Raw genomic sequence first — 18,670 nt, 5'->3', positions numbered from 1 at the left:
ATAAGATTAGCAATATGAACACGTATGTATGTGTCTGTGAGTCTCCACAGCACACAAGTGACATGTCATCACATTGTTATAGTAAACACTATGCAATGACTAGAACCAGAAATACACTAAAATGAATAGGTGGAAATTAACAAGGTGCATGTGTGTGCATCTATACAGCACATGAGGGACATGTCACCACAGTGTGCTTTGTGCAAATGAATTTTGCACTTTTCACACAGGTCATGCTCGTTGTGACATCATCGGATGGCTTGCAGACCTGGAACCTCTTCCTCTTCCTTTTCCCCCAGCAGCAACCTAGAAATAAGAGGACGATGATTACTGTTTTTTTTGCTGATCCCAAGACACATACAACATACTCTCACACAGACACACACTTACTTACCTCATGTACTGGTGTACTAGGTGAAGTCCTCTCTTGGATCTCCCTCACTGTAGCTGCAGTGGCTGGGGTCCTTGGTATGTGCTGCATCCGTTGTATATGTGGTACCACAAGTGCCTTCCCCAGCTCCTCAAGGAAGATGCGCCTCTTGTACAGCTTTGACACATTCCACTCAGGAAAGATCTCCGTCCTAATGACGAATGAGTTGTAGGCTGATACATCAATCATGTTGAAAAAGATGACCAGCGGCCAGCGCGCAGTCATTCGCTTGGTGCTGTAGGAACCTGTGACTTTGTCCAAGTTATCCACCCCCCTTTGGTGGCGTTGTAGTCTAGAATCATACTTGGTTTCTGGTCCTCTCGTGTGCTGATTTCAGCATTTTTGTGCAAAGTGCTCGTGAGCACAACATTTTTCCCCTTTTTGGGGCAGTAAGACACTAGGGCTGTCGTGTCTGTGAAGGCAAACATGGAAGACTGAGGGGCTCTGTTCTTGGTTACCAGCAGCTCAGCAGGGAGTTCAGCCCTGTTTTTTCAGACCTTCTCTTTAGAAGCTCCTGACCCAAATTGTAGCTTGTGAAAAAATTGTCACAGGTTATGTTGTGCCCCCTAAGACCATGTGCCATATCAAGCATGACCCTCATACCCTGATTCTTCTCTGGGGCTCCTCCAACCGGCTTTCCAGTGTAAACCTGCATGTTCAATGCATACCTGGTGTTTGCATCACATGCTGCCCAGATTTTTATGCCGTATTTAGTTGGTTTGGATGGCATATATTGCCTAAATGGGCAGCGACCTCTGAATGCCACTAGCCTTTCATCCACTGTGACATTAGGGCCTGGGTTATAGAGTAGTGGAAGTTGCTCTACCCACTTGTCCCACACTGTCCTAATCGCTGCCAGCTTGTCTCTCTCCCGTCTGACAGCCCTTGTCTCTCAATTATCAAATCGGATTACTCTGGAGAGAATATGAAAAGTCTCAAGAGACATTGTGGCACGAAGTATAGCCCTGCCTGTTTCTGCATCCCACAGACTGGCTGTTGATTCATCCTTTGATTTATAGACCCCAGCCAGGATGAGGACCCCCAAATATGCATGTAAATGCACATTATCCAGCTCCTTCCACTTCTCACTGAAAACACGCTTTCCTTCTAAATTAGTCATTTCAAGAATGATTTTCTGTATTGAGCTGGGCATGACCAGCTCAAAAGCTGACTTGATGTCTGTCACACGAGTCACTGCCATCCTAGTGGGCCCTGGCACTGTCTTTATTATGTTTTCTGCAGACAATTTTGCCTGATGTGCATTTGGGAATGAAGACCACTGTATTTCACCATTTTTTGATGTGAATGTCTTGCTTGGAGGAATGGATGGATCATGAATAGCAGTTTCCTCATTTGGTTCATAATCAGAATCATCAGATTCAGAATTGACCTCAGATGGTCTTCATCTTCAGACACATCCTCCTCTATTTCACTTTCATGATCAAGGATGAGTTTCAGAGCCACCAGGTCTGTCATCTGTTTACTTCTGCTGCTCATTTTGTAAAGCTCTGACAGAGAGAGTATATCATATGTAGCTGCAGAGTGTAATGTTGGTAGGACTCCCTTGCAGAGAATCTTTATATGTTTTGAATCTTTATGTTTGCCCATGGGAACAGAAAAGGTTCCCGTCAAAAGTCATAATGACACCTGCATTCTCGCACTTTACAGATGAGGTCAAGAGAATAGTGGAAGTGTGTGTGTGTGTGTATGTGTGTGAGAGAGAGAGACTGGGGTGAAAAAATGTCTCACAGTTGCAAAGAAACAAATAGTATTTGACACTTCTGCCCCTTTTAGCCTCCACTTTCACTCCTGGGTGAAATTGACCCGAACAGTATCTTTGTAATATAAACAAGCAGGGGGGGGTGCAAGTATGTGAAATGAACCATTTTCATTACACTTACACTTTATTAAGCTAAGCAGAAGTTTCATATTGAAAAAATACTTTATCTATTATTTTTAGATTTTTTAACTTTAAAATGGGTCAATTTGACCCGCAACATAACAGGAGGGTGATCTCAGCCAATTTAACATTTCAGCAAAAGCTGGATCTTGCTGTCTAACAACTATAGTTAATTCAGCAAGTGCAAAGTTATTCTCCCATAGTTTCACTCATTTTGTATCAGCATAGAGAGCATGCTCATTTTTCCAAAAGAGAGAGAGAGAGAAAGTAAACGATGGTCAACTACAGACACCTCATCAATGATCAAAATTTGCAAAATACCCATTTCAGTATGTAAAGAATTTATTTTGTGATCAGTAAGAGGCTGATATGGCAATGTGACATTTGCACCAATTGAAAATTGTATTTTGTATTATGAATAGTTGCAGCACCAATTGTATTATGAATAGTTGCAGCACCAATGTTATAGTCAGCAACTCTTGCCGAAGCTGTTAAAAGCACAGTAATGTCATTAGGACTCTACTAGTAAATGGATGACTTTTTCCCGTAACAAATAATCGAAATGGAGCAAGGTTCTCTCCAAGTACTTTCTGTGGACACCAGTCTTTATAGAACACAGCAGATTGTTCCTCATTTATTGACCTTAGTAAATGCAATGTAACATCTCTAGGCATTGTTACGGCCTATGCCTGGAGTGTGTATTCTCCTTCATGTGACGTCATGTCTCTTCTAATCTTTCTCTTTAAGTCTGATTGTTTAGGTCCCTTGGTGCAGCTGCGTCTCATGGTATGTGTGTTGATTAACTATTAAGGACGCTGAAGTGGAGCATGGCAGGGGGAAGGAGAGCCACCAGCAAACAAGTTTTTTGATCCTTATTTTTCTTTTTTAATTTTGGTTGATTAATCTTCGTTGTCCTTATATTTTGGAGGTGTTCCGGGGTTTGATTGTGGTTTTCATTTTTCGAACGTTCTTTTAGGAACATTTGTTTTTTCTTTGTTTTTGTTTTGATACGTGTTTCCTTTGTGTTATGTTTAGGTTTGTTCTTTAAATAAATGTTTTTCCTTTTGCATGACATCTAGGATTCACGCGTCCTTCTTTGTGTTGCGTTCCCCTTTCTGGCTAATTTAAAATAGGGGTTCGTAACAGCATTGTAGTGTGGTTTGTTTCAATAGTACAAGCAGTTTGGGGTTTCCTGTAAAATCTGGAATAAGTTCTTGATCTTCATCAGGCAATACTTTCTTTCATCAGTTCTATACATTCATGATGCTCTCTTTCTGTTTCAGGGCATATATTAGCCCAGGCATCTTCTAAATCACTATCCTGCTCCAAAAGCTGTTTAGCTGGCTCTATTTTATCACTTTCCTTTTTGAAAAATCTTCTATTGCCATCACCATTTGATTTCACTTTTAGCAGTTCACGACCACATTTTATGAGACCACTGTTGTAGAACTCGTATGTGTCATAGTTGCTAGGCTTGAGCTGACTGTCATCGTAATGTGGTTTAAAAAATAACTACAGCAATGAATGATAATTTTTCTGGACCTCATTTTTACAGGATTTTGTCCTATTGGTATATATTGTACTTTACAAGAGCATTCCTTCAAATGTATGACTGTCTGCCACTGCCTCTTGAGCTGAAATTTCTCTGTTGTGTAGGTAGATACTTCCCAACTGTTTTAATGATTCTTTAGCGTCAAGATTTCCATTCGTAGCTTCATTTTGTGCATGCTGAAACAGTCCCATTTCTTGCTCTGCTTTTGTGATGTAACTATATATATATATATATATATATATATATATATATATATATATAGATAGACCACTACAGAAAAAGCATCTGTAACATATTGAATATCCACATTCCCTTGCCATGCATACAGTAAATCTCTATTATACTGGTTTACCCAAACATCTTTTGGATTTCTTTTCAATATAATACTTTTCTTTTTGTTGTATGCGTTTTCAAACATAGCTTGATTAATCCCAATAGATGAAAAGAAGGCGTTGGCTCAATCAAAACTTACAGCAGAATTTAATGCATCCCCATAATTCATTTTCAACTCATCTGCATTACTTCCTCTTGTAGTAAAGGTACAGCTAGATGGTGGTCATGAAAAATTAAATCTACAAACTGTATTTGTCTTGCGGTCTTTTACTGTGCTTCTGAACACTATTCACTGTTTCATAAAGTTCATTTTCTGATGGTGTCTCACAAGTGATGCATGTGTCAATAAATTCAGCAACCACAGGATTATTGTCTACATCATGATCATTGAGATTGGAGCATTTTCCACCCAAAACAGACAGTGAACGTTAGGAGAACTGCGCTGTTGAATTTCAACATAAAAGTAGTCTTTTATCTTACCAATAGGTTTCGCTGATGATAATTACATCTTTCAGAAAAACAATTCCAACTATGATCAAACCTCCTTTCTGCAGTGACAGGATTTCCTCTTATGAGTCCACATTTTTCAGACCGGTCAAGTTCATCCACATTTATTTGTTTCCCCTCTTGTTTAACAATGGTGTTCATCATTTCAGGCCGTCTCATATCAGCAGAACTAAAAGATTGAGAAAGAAAATTGGAATGCCTAGTTGTCTAATCCGGGCAAACAGATCTTTTTGTGTAGACTGCCAGTATGGAGGTGTCCCTTGTGTTGGTCTTAAGAACTTATATCCTTCATCATAATTCAGTATTCTTTGCAGGGAATCAGAGTTTGTTAAGCATATCTGGTGTTACATATGTTAAGAAACTTTTCTCAGAACCTCTGTATAATGCAGTTGAGACATTTTGACAAACAATTTGTTCAACCTCTGATATATACTGTGCTTAAAAAAATAAAATCTGTGCTCTGTGCAAAACCTCCATCTGCATTTAGTATTCTTGCATTCAGGTATCATGACAATGTAATTTTTTCCCCCTTTGTTCATCGTGAAATGTTGGGCCACCAGTAGGATAGAAAATAGGTAAGCACTTTGCCTCATTGGTTTTATCTGATAACAACCTAACAGGACTGTTAACTTCACCTGGGGCTACATTTTAGTACATCACGAAAATGTGGGTCAATTATTTCTAAACCCAGATCAACAGGTTGTAGTGATGTGTCAGACAAAAGACCACTTTGCTCTTTAATATATGTTATATCTTCCTCTGGGTGATCTTCAGTTCCTTTCTCATCTTCACTCTTATCTGCTACATCTTGTTCCTCCACTTCATAATCATCATAATCATTCTCTACATCATTAGGTTCAAACAAAGAGTTTACCCACTGCTCATTAAAATCCACATCATTATACCACTTATTGTGTGCCAACAAATAAGATTTCTGACACAATCAGTGTGGAGATATTTATATTCACAATGGCATTTATATGATAATTTTTGTTTCAGTTTTATTCTTATCATGTGGTCATCACATTCATTACATGTAAGAATATGTGAGACATCTGTGGTATTTATAGGAATGCACAATACAGGTTCATGGCCGCCTTTCTGTTTTCCATGGGAAGACAAAGCAACTTCATAAAAGGAATATTGTTTGCAATAAGATGTTCTTCTAATGAGTTCAGGCATTTTAGCTCTTTTGGAATGTCCACCAAATGCATATTTTTGGCAATACTCTTTTCAGGCAATTTTCCGTGTTTTCCATGTTTCCATGTATAGCAAATCCACAATTTACAAGCTGGATTACCAGTTAAAAATGGCAACTATCCTCACATTCAGTGTTACATACATGCAAATAGTTTAGTGTGATGCATCTTTCACCCAAAACAGAGAGGACACCCCTGAGAGAGTTGACCTCTGCTTTTGTTTGACTTTTCCTTCATCACCTTGATAATGCTTTACTCCAATTTTTCCTGTTTGAATAATTCATTCTCTATTTGATCCTTTGTCTTTCACATTTATGATGTGTTGAGAGAAGGAAGATATCACAATTGTTCAATTATTTGCAAGCATAAACACACTCCAGAATTGTTTTTACCCATTTAACAACCTCATAATGACACATCACAATGGTTCAAATAAATTGCTTGATTATTGCTTGATACTTAATATTTGATGTACAATATTTGAACTACTTGTTCTGACTGTAGCTAAATATAGGCATACCAAACAATTCTGTTGCCCATGTTCCAACATATTTTATGCTTGACTCCTTGATATAATTGTAAACAGAAGAATACGTCTCTCAGACTAAACAGAAAAATGTCCGAATTTGCTTCCATATATTTAACCACTGCTAATCTAATTTTCCATTTGTGATTACACTACTTCCACTTATCACTAATGATAATGCCCTAAAAAAGCAGGTGCCATCACTTACTAAGGGGTGTATATTGACATTGTTTAACCATCTCAAATACTTCTTTTGTGTTAAAATTGTCTGCTGAAACATGAACTATGTTTAACTTTAAGCACAACTTTTTTCATATCCTGGGTAGTCAGAGGACAAAAGTGAAAAGTACTATGTGATTCACTGACTACAATAATCTCCTGTTCCTTATATACATCAGCATTTTCTAAATTAGTACTACTGTTACATGGTACATTTTCAACAATTATGTTAAACAGGTGATGACCATTTTCATACAATAATTTGTCACTTTCTGAGATATTTATGGTCTGAGAATTATGTATATATTTTACTGGTTTTGACTTTATGTCAACATATTCCACTTTACTTTGGTCAACTACACATTCAGGACAAAGCAGAAGTACTTGATTACCAGTCAATTCAAATGGAACAAAGTTAAAAAAATATCTGTTGACGGACTCAATGTTTATATAATAAATAAAAATATATAATAAACAAAGCATGTTGCAGATTTGTACTGTTCACCATTAATTGTACTCGTTGCATGTGAATCAACAATGGCACACCAAGAACCCTGCTGGATAAGTGCACAGGTGTTTGCACAAATGGTCATACATCATAATCATACAGTGCTTGTTGCACTGCCTCATCAAAAGGTTTTGCAATATTTCTTAGGTCTGCATCATATATTGGACATATTTGACCATTGTGCTCTTTTGAGTTCAGGCCAACCCTCAGACCCTTCGGTCTGTCGAAATCCCTTCTAGCATGGCATCTGGACAAGATTTAAAAAAACAACCCACATTTAACCTTGATTGCATTTACAACAAAGTGAAATTTTCATATTTCCAGACTGTTATTCTGTAAAAACACTTTACAATAAACCATATAGTGAAAGCAAATTGATAAGAATTGATCTACATCACTATTATCTACACACTATCACCAATGAATTTAATGTTTTTCTCAACAAATACCTTCACTCAAAACTGCAAGTAATTGTTACAATTAACTGGTATTATTATGTTTTTGTATTTTATACCTTTAAGTATTTACTTGCTACTTTAAACCAGTGTTTCCAATTCTGGAACAACACATTTTGGATACTTTCATAATTCGAAACATGATTCAATTTATTCGATAATTTTGGAAAAAAAGAATGCGTTTATTAACTGCTAACCCTCACCAAACTGCTTATATAGACAGCAGAAATCGTACAGAATATTCAATGTTTAATAATAAAAAAAAACATTACTTGTTTTATTGAAGATTGATACAATTTTTGTACAAAATGTAATATTAAATATTTCCTTTAAGCTTTGATATCAACCTAAAAAAATGTACTTGACATCTTGGGAATTAATGCACACTGTTATAACCAACAAGTTATAATGTTCTTGACAGTGTGCATCATGCCTAATGTCGACGTAAATGCAGGGCTCTATGGTTATATTATTTTTAAGGAGCACTTGTTACTAACACAGTTGAAGTCCAGTTTTTTTTTTTTTGTTTTTTTTTTTGGTTTGTTTAAATAGAGATGTTATTGTTATTGTGCCACAATTTACCGTGCACAAGTAGGCATAAGAAAACGGAGCTTATCAATTATTACTGAATTCAGGAACATAGTATGAGTCATGACAAGGGAGTTCTGATAAACCAAATTTTATATTATCAGTTAATTTGACAGGCTGCCAAAAACAACAGCAGCTCATGTAAACCTGTTTAAACTTGTAAACATAAATACACAAAAACACAGTGTTCAGTCTGAAATGTAGTCCTCAATAGATTTCCCACGATTTCATAATTTGTGCACCGGTACAGTATCCGCATTCCAACTACTTACACCGGTATTAGCGCTACTTGGACGCTAGGTGGTGCTATGGGGTCATTTTCGCTCCGCAGTTGCCTAAACAATAATGTAAAGTAGTGGGATTCTAAACTTTGAATTTTTACTTTTTACTTATTTTAATTAAACATTGAAATAAAACAGAAAAAATAAAGAAAATGAAATTATTAATTTACACACTTAGAGGATTAGTTCCACCAAAAATGCAGGACACGTGCAGTGCGTTCATTGCCTGTGTGTAAAAATGGAGTAACTGAGCAGGTGTGTCTACGTGGGTCATTCACAGAGAAGAGTAACTATGCGTCGTCAAAAACAACCTGTAGAAAAATATTTAATAGGCACTGTTGCTGATTTTCCTCATTTTAATATCAATATTTAGTAACATCGGATACAGGATATTTTCACTGCTTTGAAGCAGGGATTATTATTCGTTACCACGGCAACCGCTTGGGCGTCCGCGTTGAACGCGCTTCTCGTGTATGAAAAGTATCTGCACACGAGACCCGGCAAGGTCACAAGAAAACCTCGTCGTGTACCGTTTAAGATGCCCTTTAGGCGACCTTATTCAATACTATTCTATTTGTTAGGATTTTAGTAATAGGAAGTATTGCTGTCAAGTAAGTTTCATGCATAATGTTCCCCAGTATAAACGTTTAAACTTTTCATACCGATATCGCCGTAATAACCAGTATAACCGGTATTACCATATACCGTGGCAAACCTGCGTAGCACACAAGTTTTACGGGCTTGCTTGGTTGACCGAAGGCATGAAAAGCAGTCAATCGCAGTGCAAACGTAAATGCTGCACAGTGCAAATGCATTATGAGATGCATTATACAATTACAATTACAATTATTGCATTATACAACTATTCATGAGTTTCGGTCGACTGACTCGCACCGCTTTTTTTCACAGTGGCACACAGTAATTTTAAGTCGCAAATGGGACTGAAATTGTTGCACTGTAGAGCCCTGAAATATGACCAACACACTGATCTATAATATACAATTGGATTCCTCATGACTTCACAACTGTGAAGCCACCGCGCCACCATATTGTTATATCCTACATTATATTGAATTAATAATAAAAATAATAATAATCTAAAATAATTTCAATAACTAAACATTACTCAATCATCGTATTTATAGCTGAGGTATCCTTGTACAGCATGTAAATGGTAATTTATTAAACATTCATGCTTATTAAAAGTATAAGCAAAATATGTTCATCTTCATTACTGCAGATAAGCTGACACACGAGGCACCTAATCATATATATTATTGTTATTGTCATATTGTTCATTTTGAATACAGATTTATGCTTTGTAAAGTATGCACATGCAATTTAATTTGCCTTTTACAGTTATTCACTGTGATAACTGTGTCAGATAATATTGTTTTCATTATTAAAATCATGTGTAATGTACATGATTCAGCAATGTTTTCGTAAAAGAATTAACAGCTTGTCTTGGCAGCAGTCAAGATAACGACTTTGGTGAAATTACCATTTAATTAAACATTATATAAAAATAACATTTAATGTCAGTACAAACTGATATGCTAGGAAAAACCCAGGAAATTTTGCACTTTATAGCGTATAGACGTCAGAAAATAAATAGACGCACATCATAACTTATTCAAAGAAATAATGCTGGCTGTTGCCAATGGATTTGCAGATGTGAAACATGTTTTTCCAAACATTTATACAGTCACTCCGAACAAGATGATGCATATACAACCTTGAAATTTAATATAATATAGTACTGCAAAATAAGGCTGTTATTATATTTATTGTGTACTATCTATTTTTACATCTTACATATGTGTTTATATTTAATATTTCATGCATAATTACACATATACAGAAATTCAGTTTGTGTTACATCAATTACCAGTGTCGGCAGTATGTAAATGCAGTATAGTGATTTCTATATTTCTCTGCAACGAAATATGACGTCCACTATAACAATTAAATTACAAACTAAGGATGTAATAAACCCATTTTAAGTCAAATTATCGGCTGACAGTCACTGACGCCCTCTGGAGGTTCAGAAAACTAATATGGCCGCTCGAACACTTCCGGTGAGTTCATGTTCCGCTGGCAGTTTGGAACTCTGTGAGCAATCCAGTCATATATAGAGATCATATCCTTAATCTTTTTTTTCCTTTTCTTTTTTATTTTAATAATACTTTTTACGCGCACACTACGCGTATAGACTACGTCCGTTTAGGAAATTCGGGCTGCGCACGATCCATGTACTGATGACGAAAATAACGTCATGTGCACTGTACGCATACTCTAGTGTACGCGTAAAACTTGAACTGTACTCTGAGCTTTACAGTTTACTGCATCCGTATTCCTAGCAACGCAAAAACATATAAATAAATAAATAAATTAAAATAAACCAAGTAGCTCACTTTGCTAAATAACATGTTTATGTAAAATTAGTACATATTAAACATATTAGACGATTTTGAATAAACAAAACATGCTGTTTCAAAACTATTTTGAAACATCCAACATTTCACATTTACCTTAATTTTACACCCTCTGTGCAAAATACACTTAAATATGAATGTCTTACAGCCGTTAAACAACTAACACTGAGAGCAAAAAACAGCCTCAGCTTTCAATGTCAACTACTATGTCGACAACCTTTCACTTGTGAAAAAACGTTAACAGTTCATAAATGACATGAGTAATCTTTCATACTTCAGTCTTATACAGTTAACACTGACATCTGGGGTAAAATGATTTTTCAAAATTGACCATCACAATCAATTATACTCCCTCATCAGACAAAAAATAATCACAGCAAATCTCACCAAAGCCATATGAATCTTCTAACAAAATACATAACAAGGAATTTAGAAAAATGTTCTATTCAATTATCACACTTGAACCTCAAGGCAGCTTCCAGGAACCTTCATGGAAAAAACCTGTATCCAAATGCAAAATATTCAAAATGTCTGCTTTTATATGCCATAGAAAACAGTCAAACACTTTAAAATCAGCATAAAGGTCAATTTTCTGTTTTTTTAAACAAACCTTTAAAAAAAAACAAACCTTTAAAAAAATACTTTTCACAAAAGTAACCAGCAGAAAATGTGAGTAAAATAGAAAAATTCAAATTCTGATACTCTGGTGACTCAGAAACCTTTATTAGCTCATCACCTAGTTTTCTGTAGGTTGTTGAATGCTAGTACAACTAGCCATCTGATGTCCACCAGTTCCTTCACAAGAATTTGCTCCTTTGGCAATTTCTCCACCTACTTTCACATAATAATCAATCACAAGATTGTTCATTTTACCACTGCTGTCCTGAATGGTCACCATTGCATGCAATACAGATGAAACTTTGGCAGTTCAGCAGCACACTGCACATTGCTGACATCTTATCTTCAAAGTGGCTGAAATGACACTGGACAAGAGATGTTGTTTTGGACACCAATAATCTACTTTGACTTCATCTGTGACAACCTCTCCTCCCTTCATCTTATAATTATCCACTGTTGGTACAACATGACATGCAACATCTGGCAAAGTGCTTAAAGTAGACTGTGCAGTTGTGGATAAACAAGTGCTAACACTAAACTGGCGGACAGATGTGTTAGTAATTTGGTACCACTTTCCAATTTTTAACACATCACCCCCCCACCACACACACACACACACACACAGTCATTGAGATGCTCCGTGTTTTGTATGCAGCATCACAGGATCTTCTTCGCATTCTCTGATGACTGCGGGTGAAACGATCTCTATCTTCGGGCAACTGCACCACTTTCACAGTCACATTCACCTTTAAAAAAAACAAAACAAAACAAACAAACAAAAAACAAACAAAAACAAAACAAAACAAAAATGTTATGATAAACTAAAAATCAATGAATGATAACCCCAAACTATATTTAACAAAATATTGCATGATATACACTATATTACCAAAAGTATTCGGTCACCTGCCTTAACTCACATATGAACTTAAGTGCCATCCCATTCCTAACCCATAGGGTTCAATATGATGTCGGTCCACCTTTTGCAGCTATTACAGCTTCAACTCTTCTGGGAAGGCTGTCCACAAGGTTGAGGAGTGTGTTTATAGGAATTTTTGACCATTCTTCCAAAAGCGCATTGGTGAGGTCACACACTGATGTTGGTCGAGAAGGCCTGGCTCTCAGTCTCCGCTCTAATTCATCCCAAAGGTGTTCTATCGGGTTCAGGTCAGGACTCTGTGCAGGCCAGTCAAGTTCATCCACACCAGACTCTGTCATCCATGTCTTTATGGACCTTGCTTTGTGCACTGGTGCGCAGTCATGTTGGAAGAGGAAGGGGCCCGCTCCAAACTGTTCCCACAAGGTTGGGAGCATGGAATTGTCCAAAATGTTTTGGTATCCTGAAGCATTCAAAGTTCCTTTCACTGGAACTAAGGGGCCAAGCCCAACTCCTGAAAAACAACCCCACACCATAATTCCTACTCCACCAAATTTCACACTCGGCACAATGCAGTCCGAAATGTACCGTTCTCCTGGCAACCTCCAAACCCAGACTCGTCCAGCAGATTGCCAGACAGAAAAGCGTGATTCATCACTCCAGAGAACGCGTCTCCACTGCTCTAGAGTCCAGTGGCGGCGTGCTTTACACCACTGCATCCGACGCTTTGCATTGCACTTGGTGATGTGTGGCTTGGATGCAGCTGCTCGGCCATGGAAACCCATTCCATGAAGCTCTCTGCGTACTGTACTTGGGCTAATCTGAAGGTCACATGAAGTTTGGAGCTCTGTAGCAATTGACTGTGAAGAAAGTCGACGACCTCTTTGCACTATGCGCTTCAGCATCCGCTGACCCCTCTCCGTCAGGTTACGTGGCCTACCACTTCGTGGCTGAGTTGCTGTTGTTCCCAAACTCTTCCATTTTGTTATGATAAAGCTGACAGTTGACTGTGGAATATGTAGGAGCGAGGAAATTTCACGACTGGATTTGTTGCACAGGTGGCATCCTATGACAGTTCCACGCTGGAATTCACTGAGCTCCTGAGAGTGGCTCATTCTTTCACAAATGTTTGTAAAAACAGTCTGCATGTGTAAGTGCTTGATTTTATACACCTGTGGCCAGGACAAGTGATTAGGACACCTGATTCTGATCATTTGGATGGGTGACCGAATACTTTTGGTAATATAGTGTATTTTCTATGACAACCAAATATCTTCAAAAATTATTTAATATTTAAGTTTTGTGAATGAGTGGTACTTTTTTAACAGCAGCACCTCCAGCCACATGACCAAAAATTCGAATCATATTGGTTGACCAATTTTCTTCGCAGTGCAATGTAAAAAATACTGGAACCCCTCTCCATAACATAAATCAGTCACACAACATGTGAATATTTGTGTCAGTCTGAACAAACACATTAACAGCTGTTAATTCAAAGTACAATGTTTCTCACACCAAATTTTCATGACAGACATCCAGGTCGATGTGAACATGTCATTACACTGAAACCTACCTGTTGATATTCCCTTGGTTCATTCAAAATGTGCTCCAATGTCTCATCATGCACAACCTCATGCAAATGCATATTCCAGGTGCCGCACACATCTCAGTGACGATGGTGCATTCATCACGATGTCCATCTCACCTTTCTTCTGACTTAAAGGAGAAAAGACGATATCACAGAGCTTAAGTGGACTCCTTAAGAAAAAATGCAAAGCCACATAATTTACCATTTATACTTTTACCCTAGAACCTGACACACAACAACCAATATTTAACAACAAAAAAATAAAAAATAAAAATAAACACATTTAGCAATTACCTATATCAGACTTACCTTATACTACATCAGACTTAGATTAGACTGTCTTTCTCTGCAGTCTGAAAAACATATCGTTGATTACCACAACGCGACTGCTCCTCTCTGCGTCCTGTAATAATGCTGTGAAGTACTTGTAACAATCTCCTCCCTCCATAAATCCTGACACCTCATGGAGGTATCTTTTCACTTCTAATTTCGATTTTTTCTCCATTCTCACAATCAACAACAAAAACAAAACTCCTCTGAAAACAACAGCAAAAATTCTTACATTCATTATTATCTTATATTGTCATACTCTAGTATATATTTAGAACAAACAGTCCCGTCACAGAAGATTATCTATGTAAAGGATAATGTACAATTAGCCGGTTCTTATCACAAAATAAACCCTGACAGCATAGTCAGGACGCGACATGAAGAGGTTGTGTATCACCCTAAAGGGGTTTATTGTACAATAACAACCAGTTGATTGCACGTTATCCCACTTATTACACGACTACTTGCCACAGTAAGTACTATTAAATTGAAATATTTTAGGCTACTACCTCAAGCTGACTCACAATACCCGGATAAGCCGTCTAATATCAGTTAGCGGTTGCTATCGGGGGTAACAGAATGATAGATATTCTACCATCTAGTATTCTAGGGAGGTGTACGATAATTTAAATACCACAAACTTTATTATAATAGTAAGAGTACCATTATACTATGTGTGTCCGACTGAACCCTCCGTCTTTCTTGCGTCTCGTGCAATCCATGTTAATAGCGCTATTTGTGTGACACGTTATCGGACGGTGCAGCACTCATAAACCGCAAGACAGTATAAAAATAAGGAAACAAATTGCGAGTACCCGTAGCGCACACATCTTCGGTGTTGCTCCAAAATGATTTTTTCCTTCTATCACACATACCATGATATGTAGGTCACTTGATCATTCCTGTACCATACCGAAAGCCCTGTGTACGTTCATACATATACCATTGCAACCCTAACGAATACCAATGCAAACCATCAGCGATTTACCATCATGTAGCCCATTTTCCACCATATTCTATTACAATTCAATACTTCGCTTCTATAACAGATTTCAAACTCTCGATTAGTGGCATACATGCCATCAGTAGAACATAACATAACCAGTAGACAACCACAAAAACTATTAGTTTGCATTAAAACCAATACAACTACCATTACAACAAATAAAACCATTATATTGTCTGAGTATCTTTTTTTCAGTCAGAGAACTCCAAATATCAACACCACGACTTTACATTAACTTAATGCTTAATACACCATTCATACGATACTAATTTAATATCTCAATACATTAAAAAATAACATTCTAACATTAAAACACGACAGTCTAAACACTTTTCACAGCGCACGTGCTACTCTGTCTTCATACATTAATCTCGCGAACATTTGCTTTCTCACGTTCACCTTACAACAAATAGTATTTACAAATAAAACATAGATTGTATGTTTTAAAACATTTTACTTTGCTGTAAAACACTTATCCCAATTTAAACAGGCAACAACATATCTCTTTTTTGCTTGTTACTAAACACCAGCTCAGCAATTTCGGACATCACTGCAATCTTCTTGTAAGACTAACACGCATCGCGACACGCAAACCCGCATTTTGCATTGCACCAATTGGACTATACTATGAAACGCTCAGCGTTGAACAACGTTTACATAATACTATGTACTTGTCTCTTCTAAAATATATCATTATATTAATTAATCTTTTAATTTACTACTTAATTCAAATTCTTTATCTAAATAAAATTATTGAATTTTATACCGTAAGGACCTAATGTACTAAAACAATGACCAGGGAAAACCATTTTTCTCTCACATTTCTCTTGTCATAAACACTATCTACTGCTAAGACAACAGCACCGTAGTCCAAGTGGAAAGACAATATTTTCACGTTTACGTAAAGAAAACGCTTAACGTGGCTTAACCCCTTCAGACCTGAATTATGTTCCCAGGTTGTGAAAAATATAATAATCACTTTTTTCCCATCCATATACAACCAATAATGAGAATCAATCAATATTTTTTTTTTTATCAACACTCTTTAATTGTTATTTTTTTTGTCCATCTTAATGGACATCGGGTCCGAACAGTTGTGAAAATATGACATCATGCATTCATTTATTGACATCACATGTCACCTGGTTTTGAACAGCTTAAACAAACCAACAAAGCTAACAAGTCAACAAAAAACTTCAGATCCTCACAAATCTGTCGCTTAGGTTCATTTTCTGTGGGCATATTTGAAACAGTTTCTCTGCGACACAAAGCAGAAGTGCACCTTGCACTTGTCACAGTAGACATGGGTTTTTCCTGAACAGCCTGCCAGTTTGCACCTTGTTGCCTCTTTTTTTGTATCATAATTAGGAATGTGGTCCAGCATGTCAGCCTGTACGTCCTCAATTGGTCGTCTTTCCATGGCTGCTCTCCTTTTTGGTGGCTCATTTGGTGGCTGGGGAGTGGGGCTAATGCAAGGACTGGGTGTATTGGAGCTGCTGGGTCTCCCTCATTTTTTCAGTGATTGTGTCTTCCCCACGCGAACAACCGCTTCTGCCACTGTCATTTTGAATTCAAGAAGATCCATCACTTGCTTTGGCTGAGTGCCCTGGAGTTCTTGGTCCCGGCGGTACTCAAGCCAGCTGTTCACCACAGCAACATCAAAAGCATGAGTAATCATGCGCAGTGACCATTTCCGGGAGCGTATGGTGGCCCTGTAGAGGCTGATAAGCTGGTCAAATATGTCTACCCCTCCCATGGCCTCATTGTACAATTTTACTACCTCTGGATGTTTGATCTTAACAAACTCCCCCTCTTTCTGCTCCCACCTCTCAATCTCGTCTTCTTCTCCAACGCCGACAAAGTTGGAGGCCAGCACAACAGATCGATTGTCGAACCATTTCACCAGGACCACCTTCCCATCTTGCTTCTCACTTCATCGTGACTCCCCCGCCCTTTCTTTGACATCTCCTTGTCTGCCTTGAGTGGGGGGTTTGCAAAGCGGCAAACTCTGGCTGTTCCGGCTGCTTGAATGTTCTTCCCTGACAGTACTTCTAGGACATAGTAATCGTTAACGTTCTTATTAGGGGTCAAGGACCAAAGGTGCGTAGGCATCTGTTGTAATCATTAGTGTTCTTATTATTCCTCTTTTTCTTACTCTCTTGGAGTCTATGGCAGCCCATAGAACCGCTTATGGGAAAGTTATGAAATTTTGCACTTGTTGGGGACAGTTTGAATACACCTTGTAGCCAATTTGGAATCTTTATCTCAAACCCTCTAGCGCAGCCAACAACTCAAAGTTGCACTCATGTTTATGCTAATAACTTGCTCATTGCCAAGTCAAATACATACCAAGGTTTCAATTTCCACCCAACTAGATTTTCCACCCGTTTTAATTTTGAAAAACTCCTCCTGGACCGCTAGTCCGATTTTCATGAAAATCAAATCATCTTCAGTCCATGCAGACAGAACGTTATGGAATTCATGATGATTGGCCAAATGAGATAAAAAGCAATTTTATACCATTATGAATAATTCTATTGATGGATTTTTAAGCACTAGCCTAAAAGCATCACCACTATGGTATATTCAATCAAATTCTTTGCAGTTTGTGTGCTTGGCTCAGTAATTGATGCTTGCAATTATATTTAGAGGCCAAGCATCGAAGGTGCGTAGGCACTTATTGTAATCGTTAGTGTTCTTCTTATAATTATTAGGGGTTCAAGTGTGAAGTGCTGAAACCCTACTATTTTTCTTAGGATTTTTATTATTATTAGGGGTTCAAGCATGAAGTACTGAAACTCTATTGTTTTTGTAAGGATTATTATTATTATTATTATTATTATTATTATGAGCTAAAACTGATCGTGCAGACCAAACCGTAAGGCCTAGAGACATGAAACTTTGAGGGATGGTAGTACTCCACTTCGCCATAACTTTGAACCGTTTATCACAGCCTCCAGTTTCATTTCCACCATGAAAAATTATTAGCACTTAATTAATTTTCAGCAGCTGTTAGACAAGGATAACAAAGGCCGATCAGAATGAAACTTGGTGGACTTGCTTGACTCTTGGCCCCAGAGGTCTAATCAGCAACTATCAAGTTTTTCATGCTTGCAGCTATATTATTATTATTATTATTATTATTATTATGGGGCCAATCCAGAAGGTGCATAGGCATCCTATTGTTATTCTACCTTTTCTTTTTCTTCTTTTTCTTCTTCTGGCTAGGGTGTCTATGGCAGCTCATGGAACCATCTGGTAAAAAGTTGTGAAATTTGGGCTAAGTGCTGCCAAAACTTTAGCGCAACCATCGGGTCA

General features: G+C 37.5%; 1 pseudogene; it reads right to left on the bottom strand.

The window, feature by feature from the left end:
- Positions 1 to 223: 223 nt before the first annotated feature.
- Positions 224 to 17,108, bottom strand: LOC113533448 (piggyBac transposable element-derived protein 4-like; annotated as a pseudogene).
- Positions 17,109 to 18,670: the final 1,562 nt, after the last annotated feature.

The sequence above is a fragment of the Pangasianodon hypophthalmus genome, chromosome 8 (genome assembly GCF_027358585.1).
Source record: "Pangasianodon hypophthalmus isolate fPanHyp1 chromosome 8, fPanHyp1.pri, whole genome shotgun sequence".
NCBI lineage: Eukaryota > Metazoa > Chordata > Actinopteri > Siluriformes > Pangasiidae > Pangasianodon > Pangasianodon hypophthalmus.
Note: the sequence above shows the minus strand (reverse complement) of the source record. Positions and strands in the feature narration are given on the sequence as shown.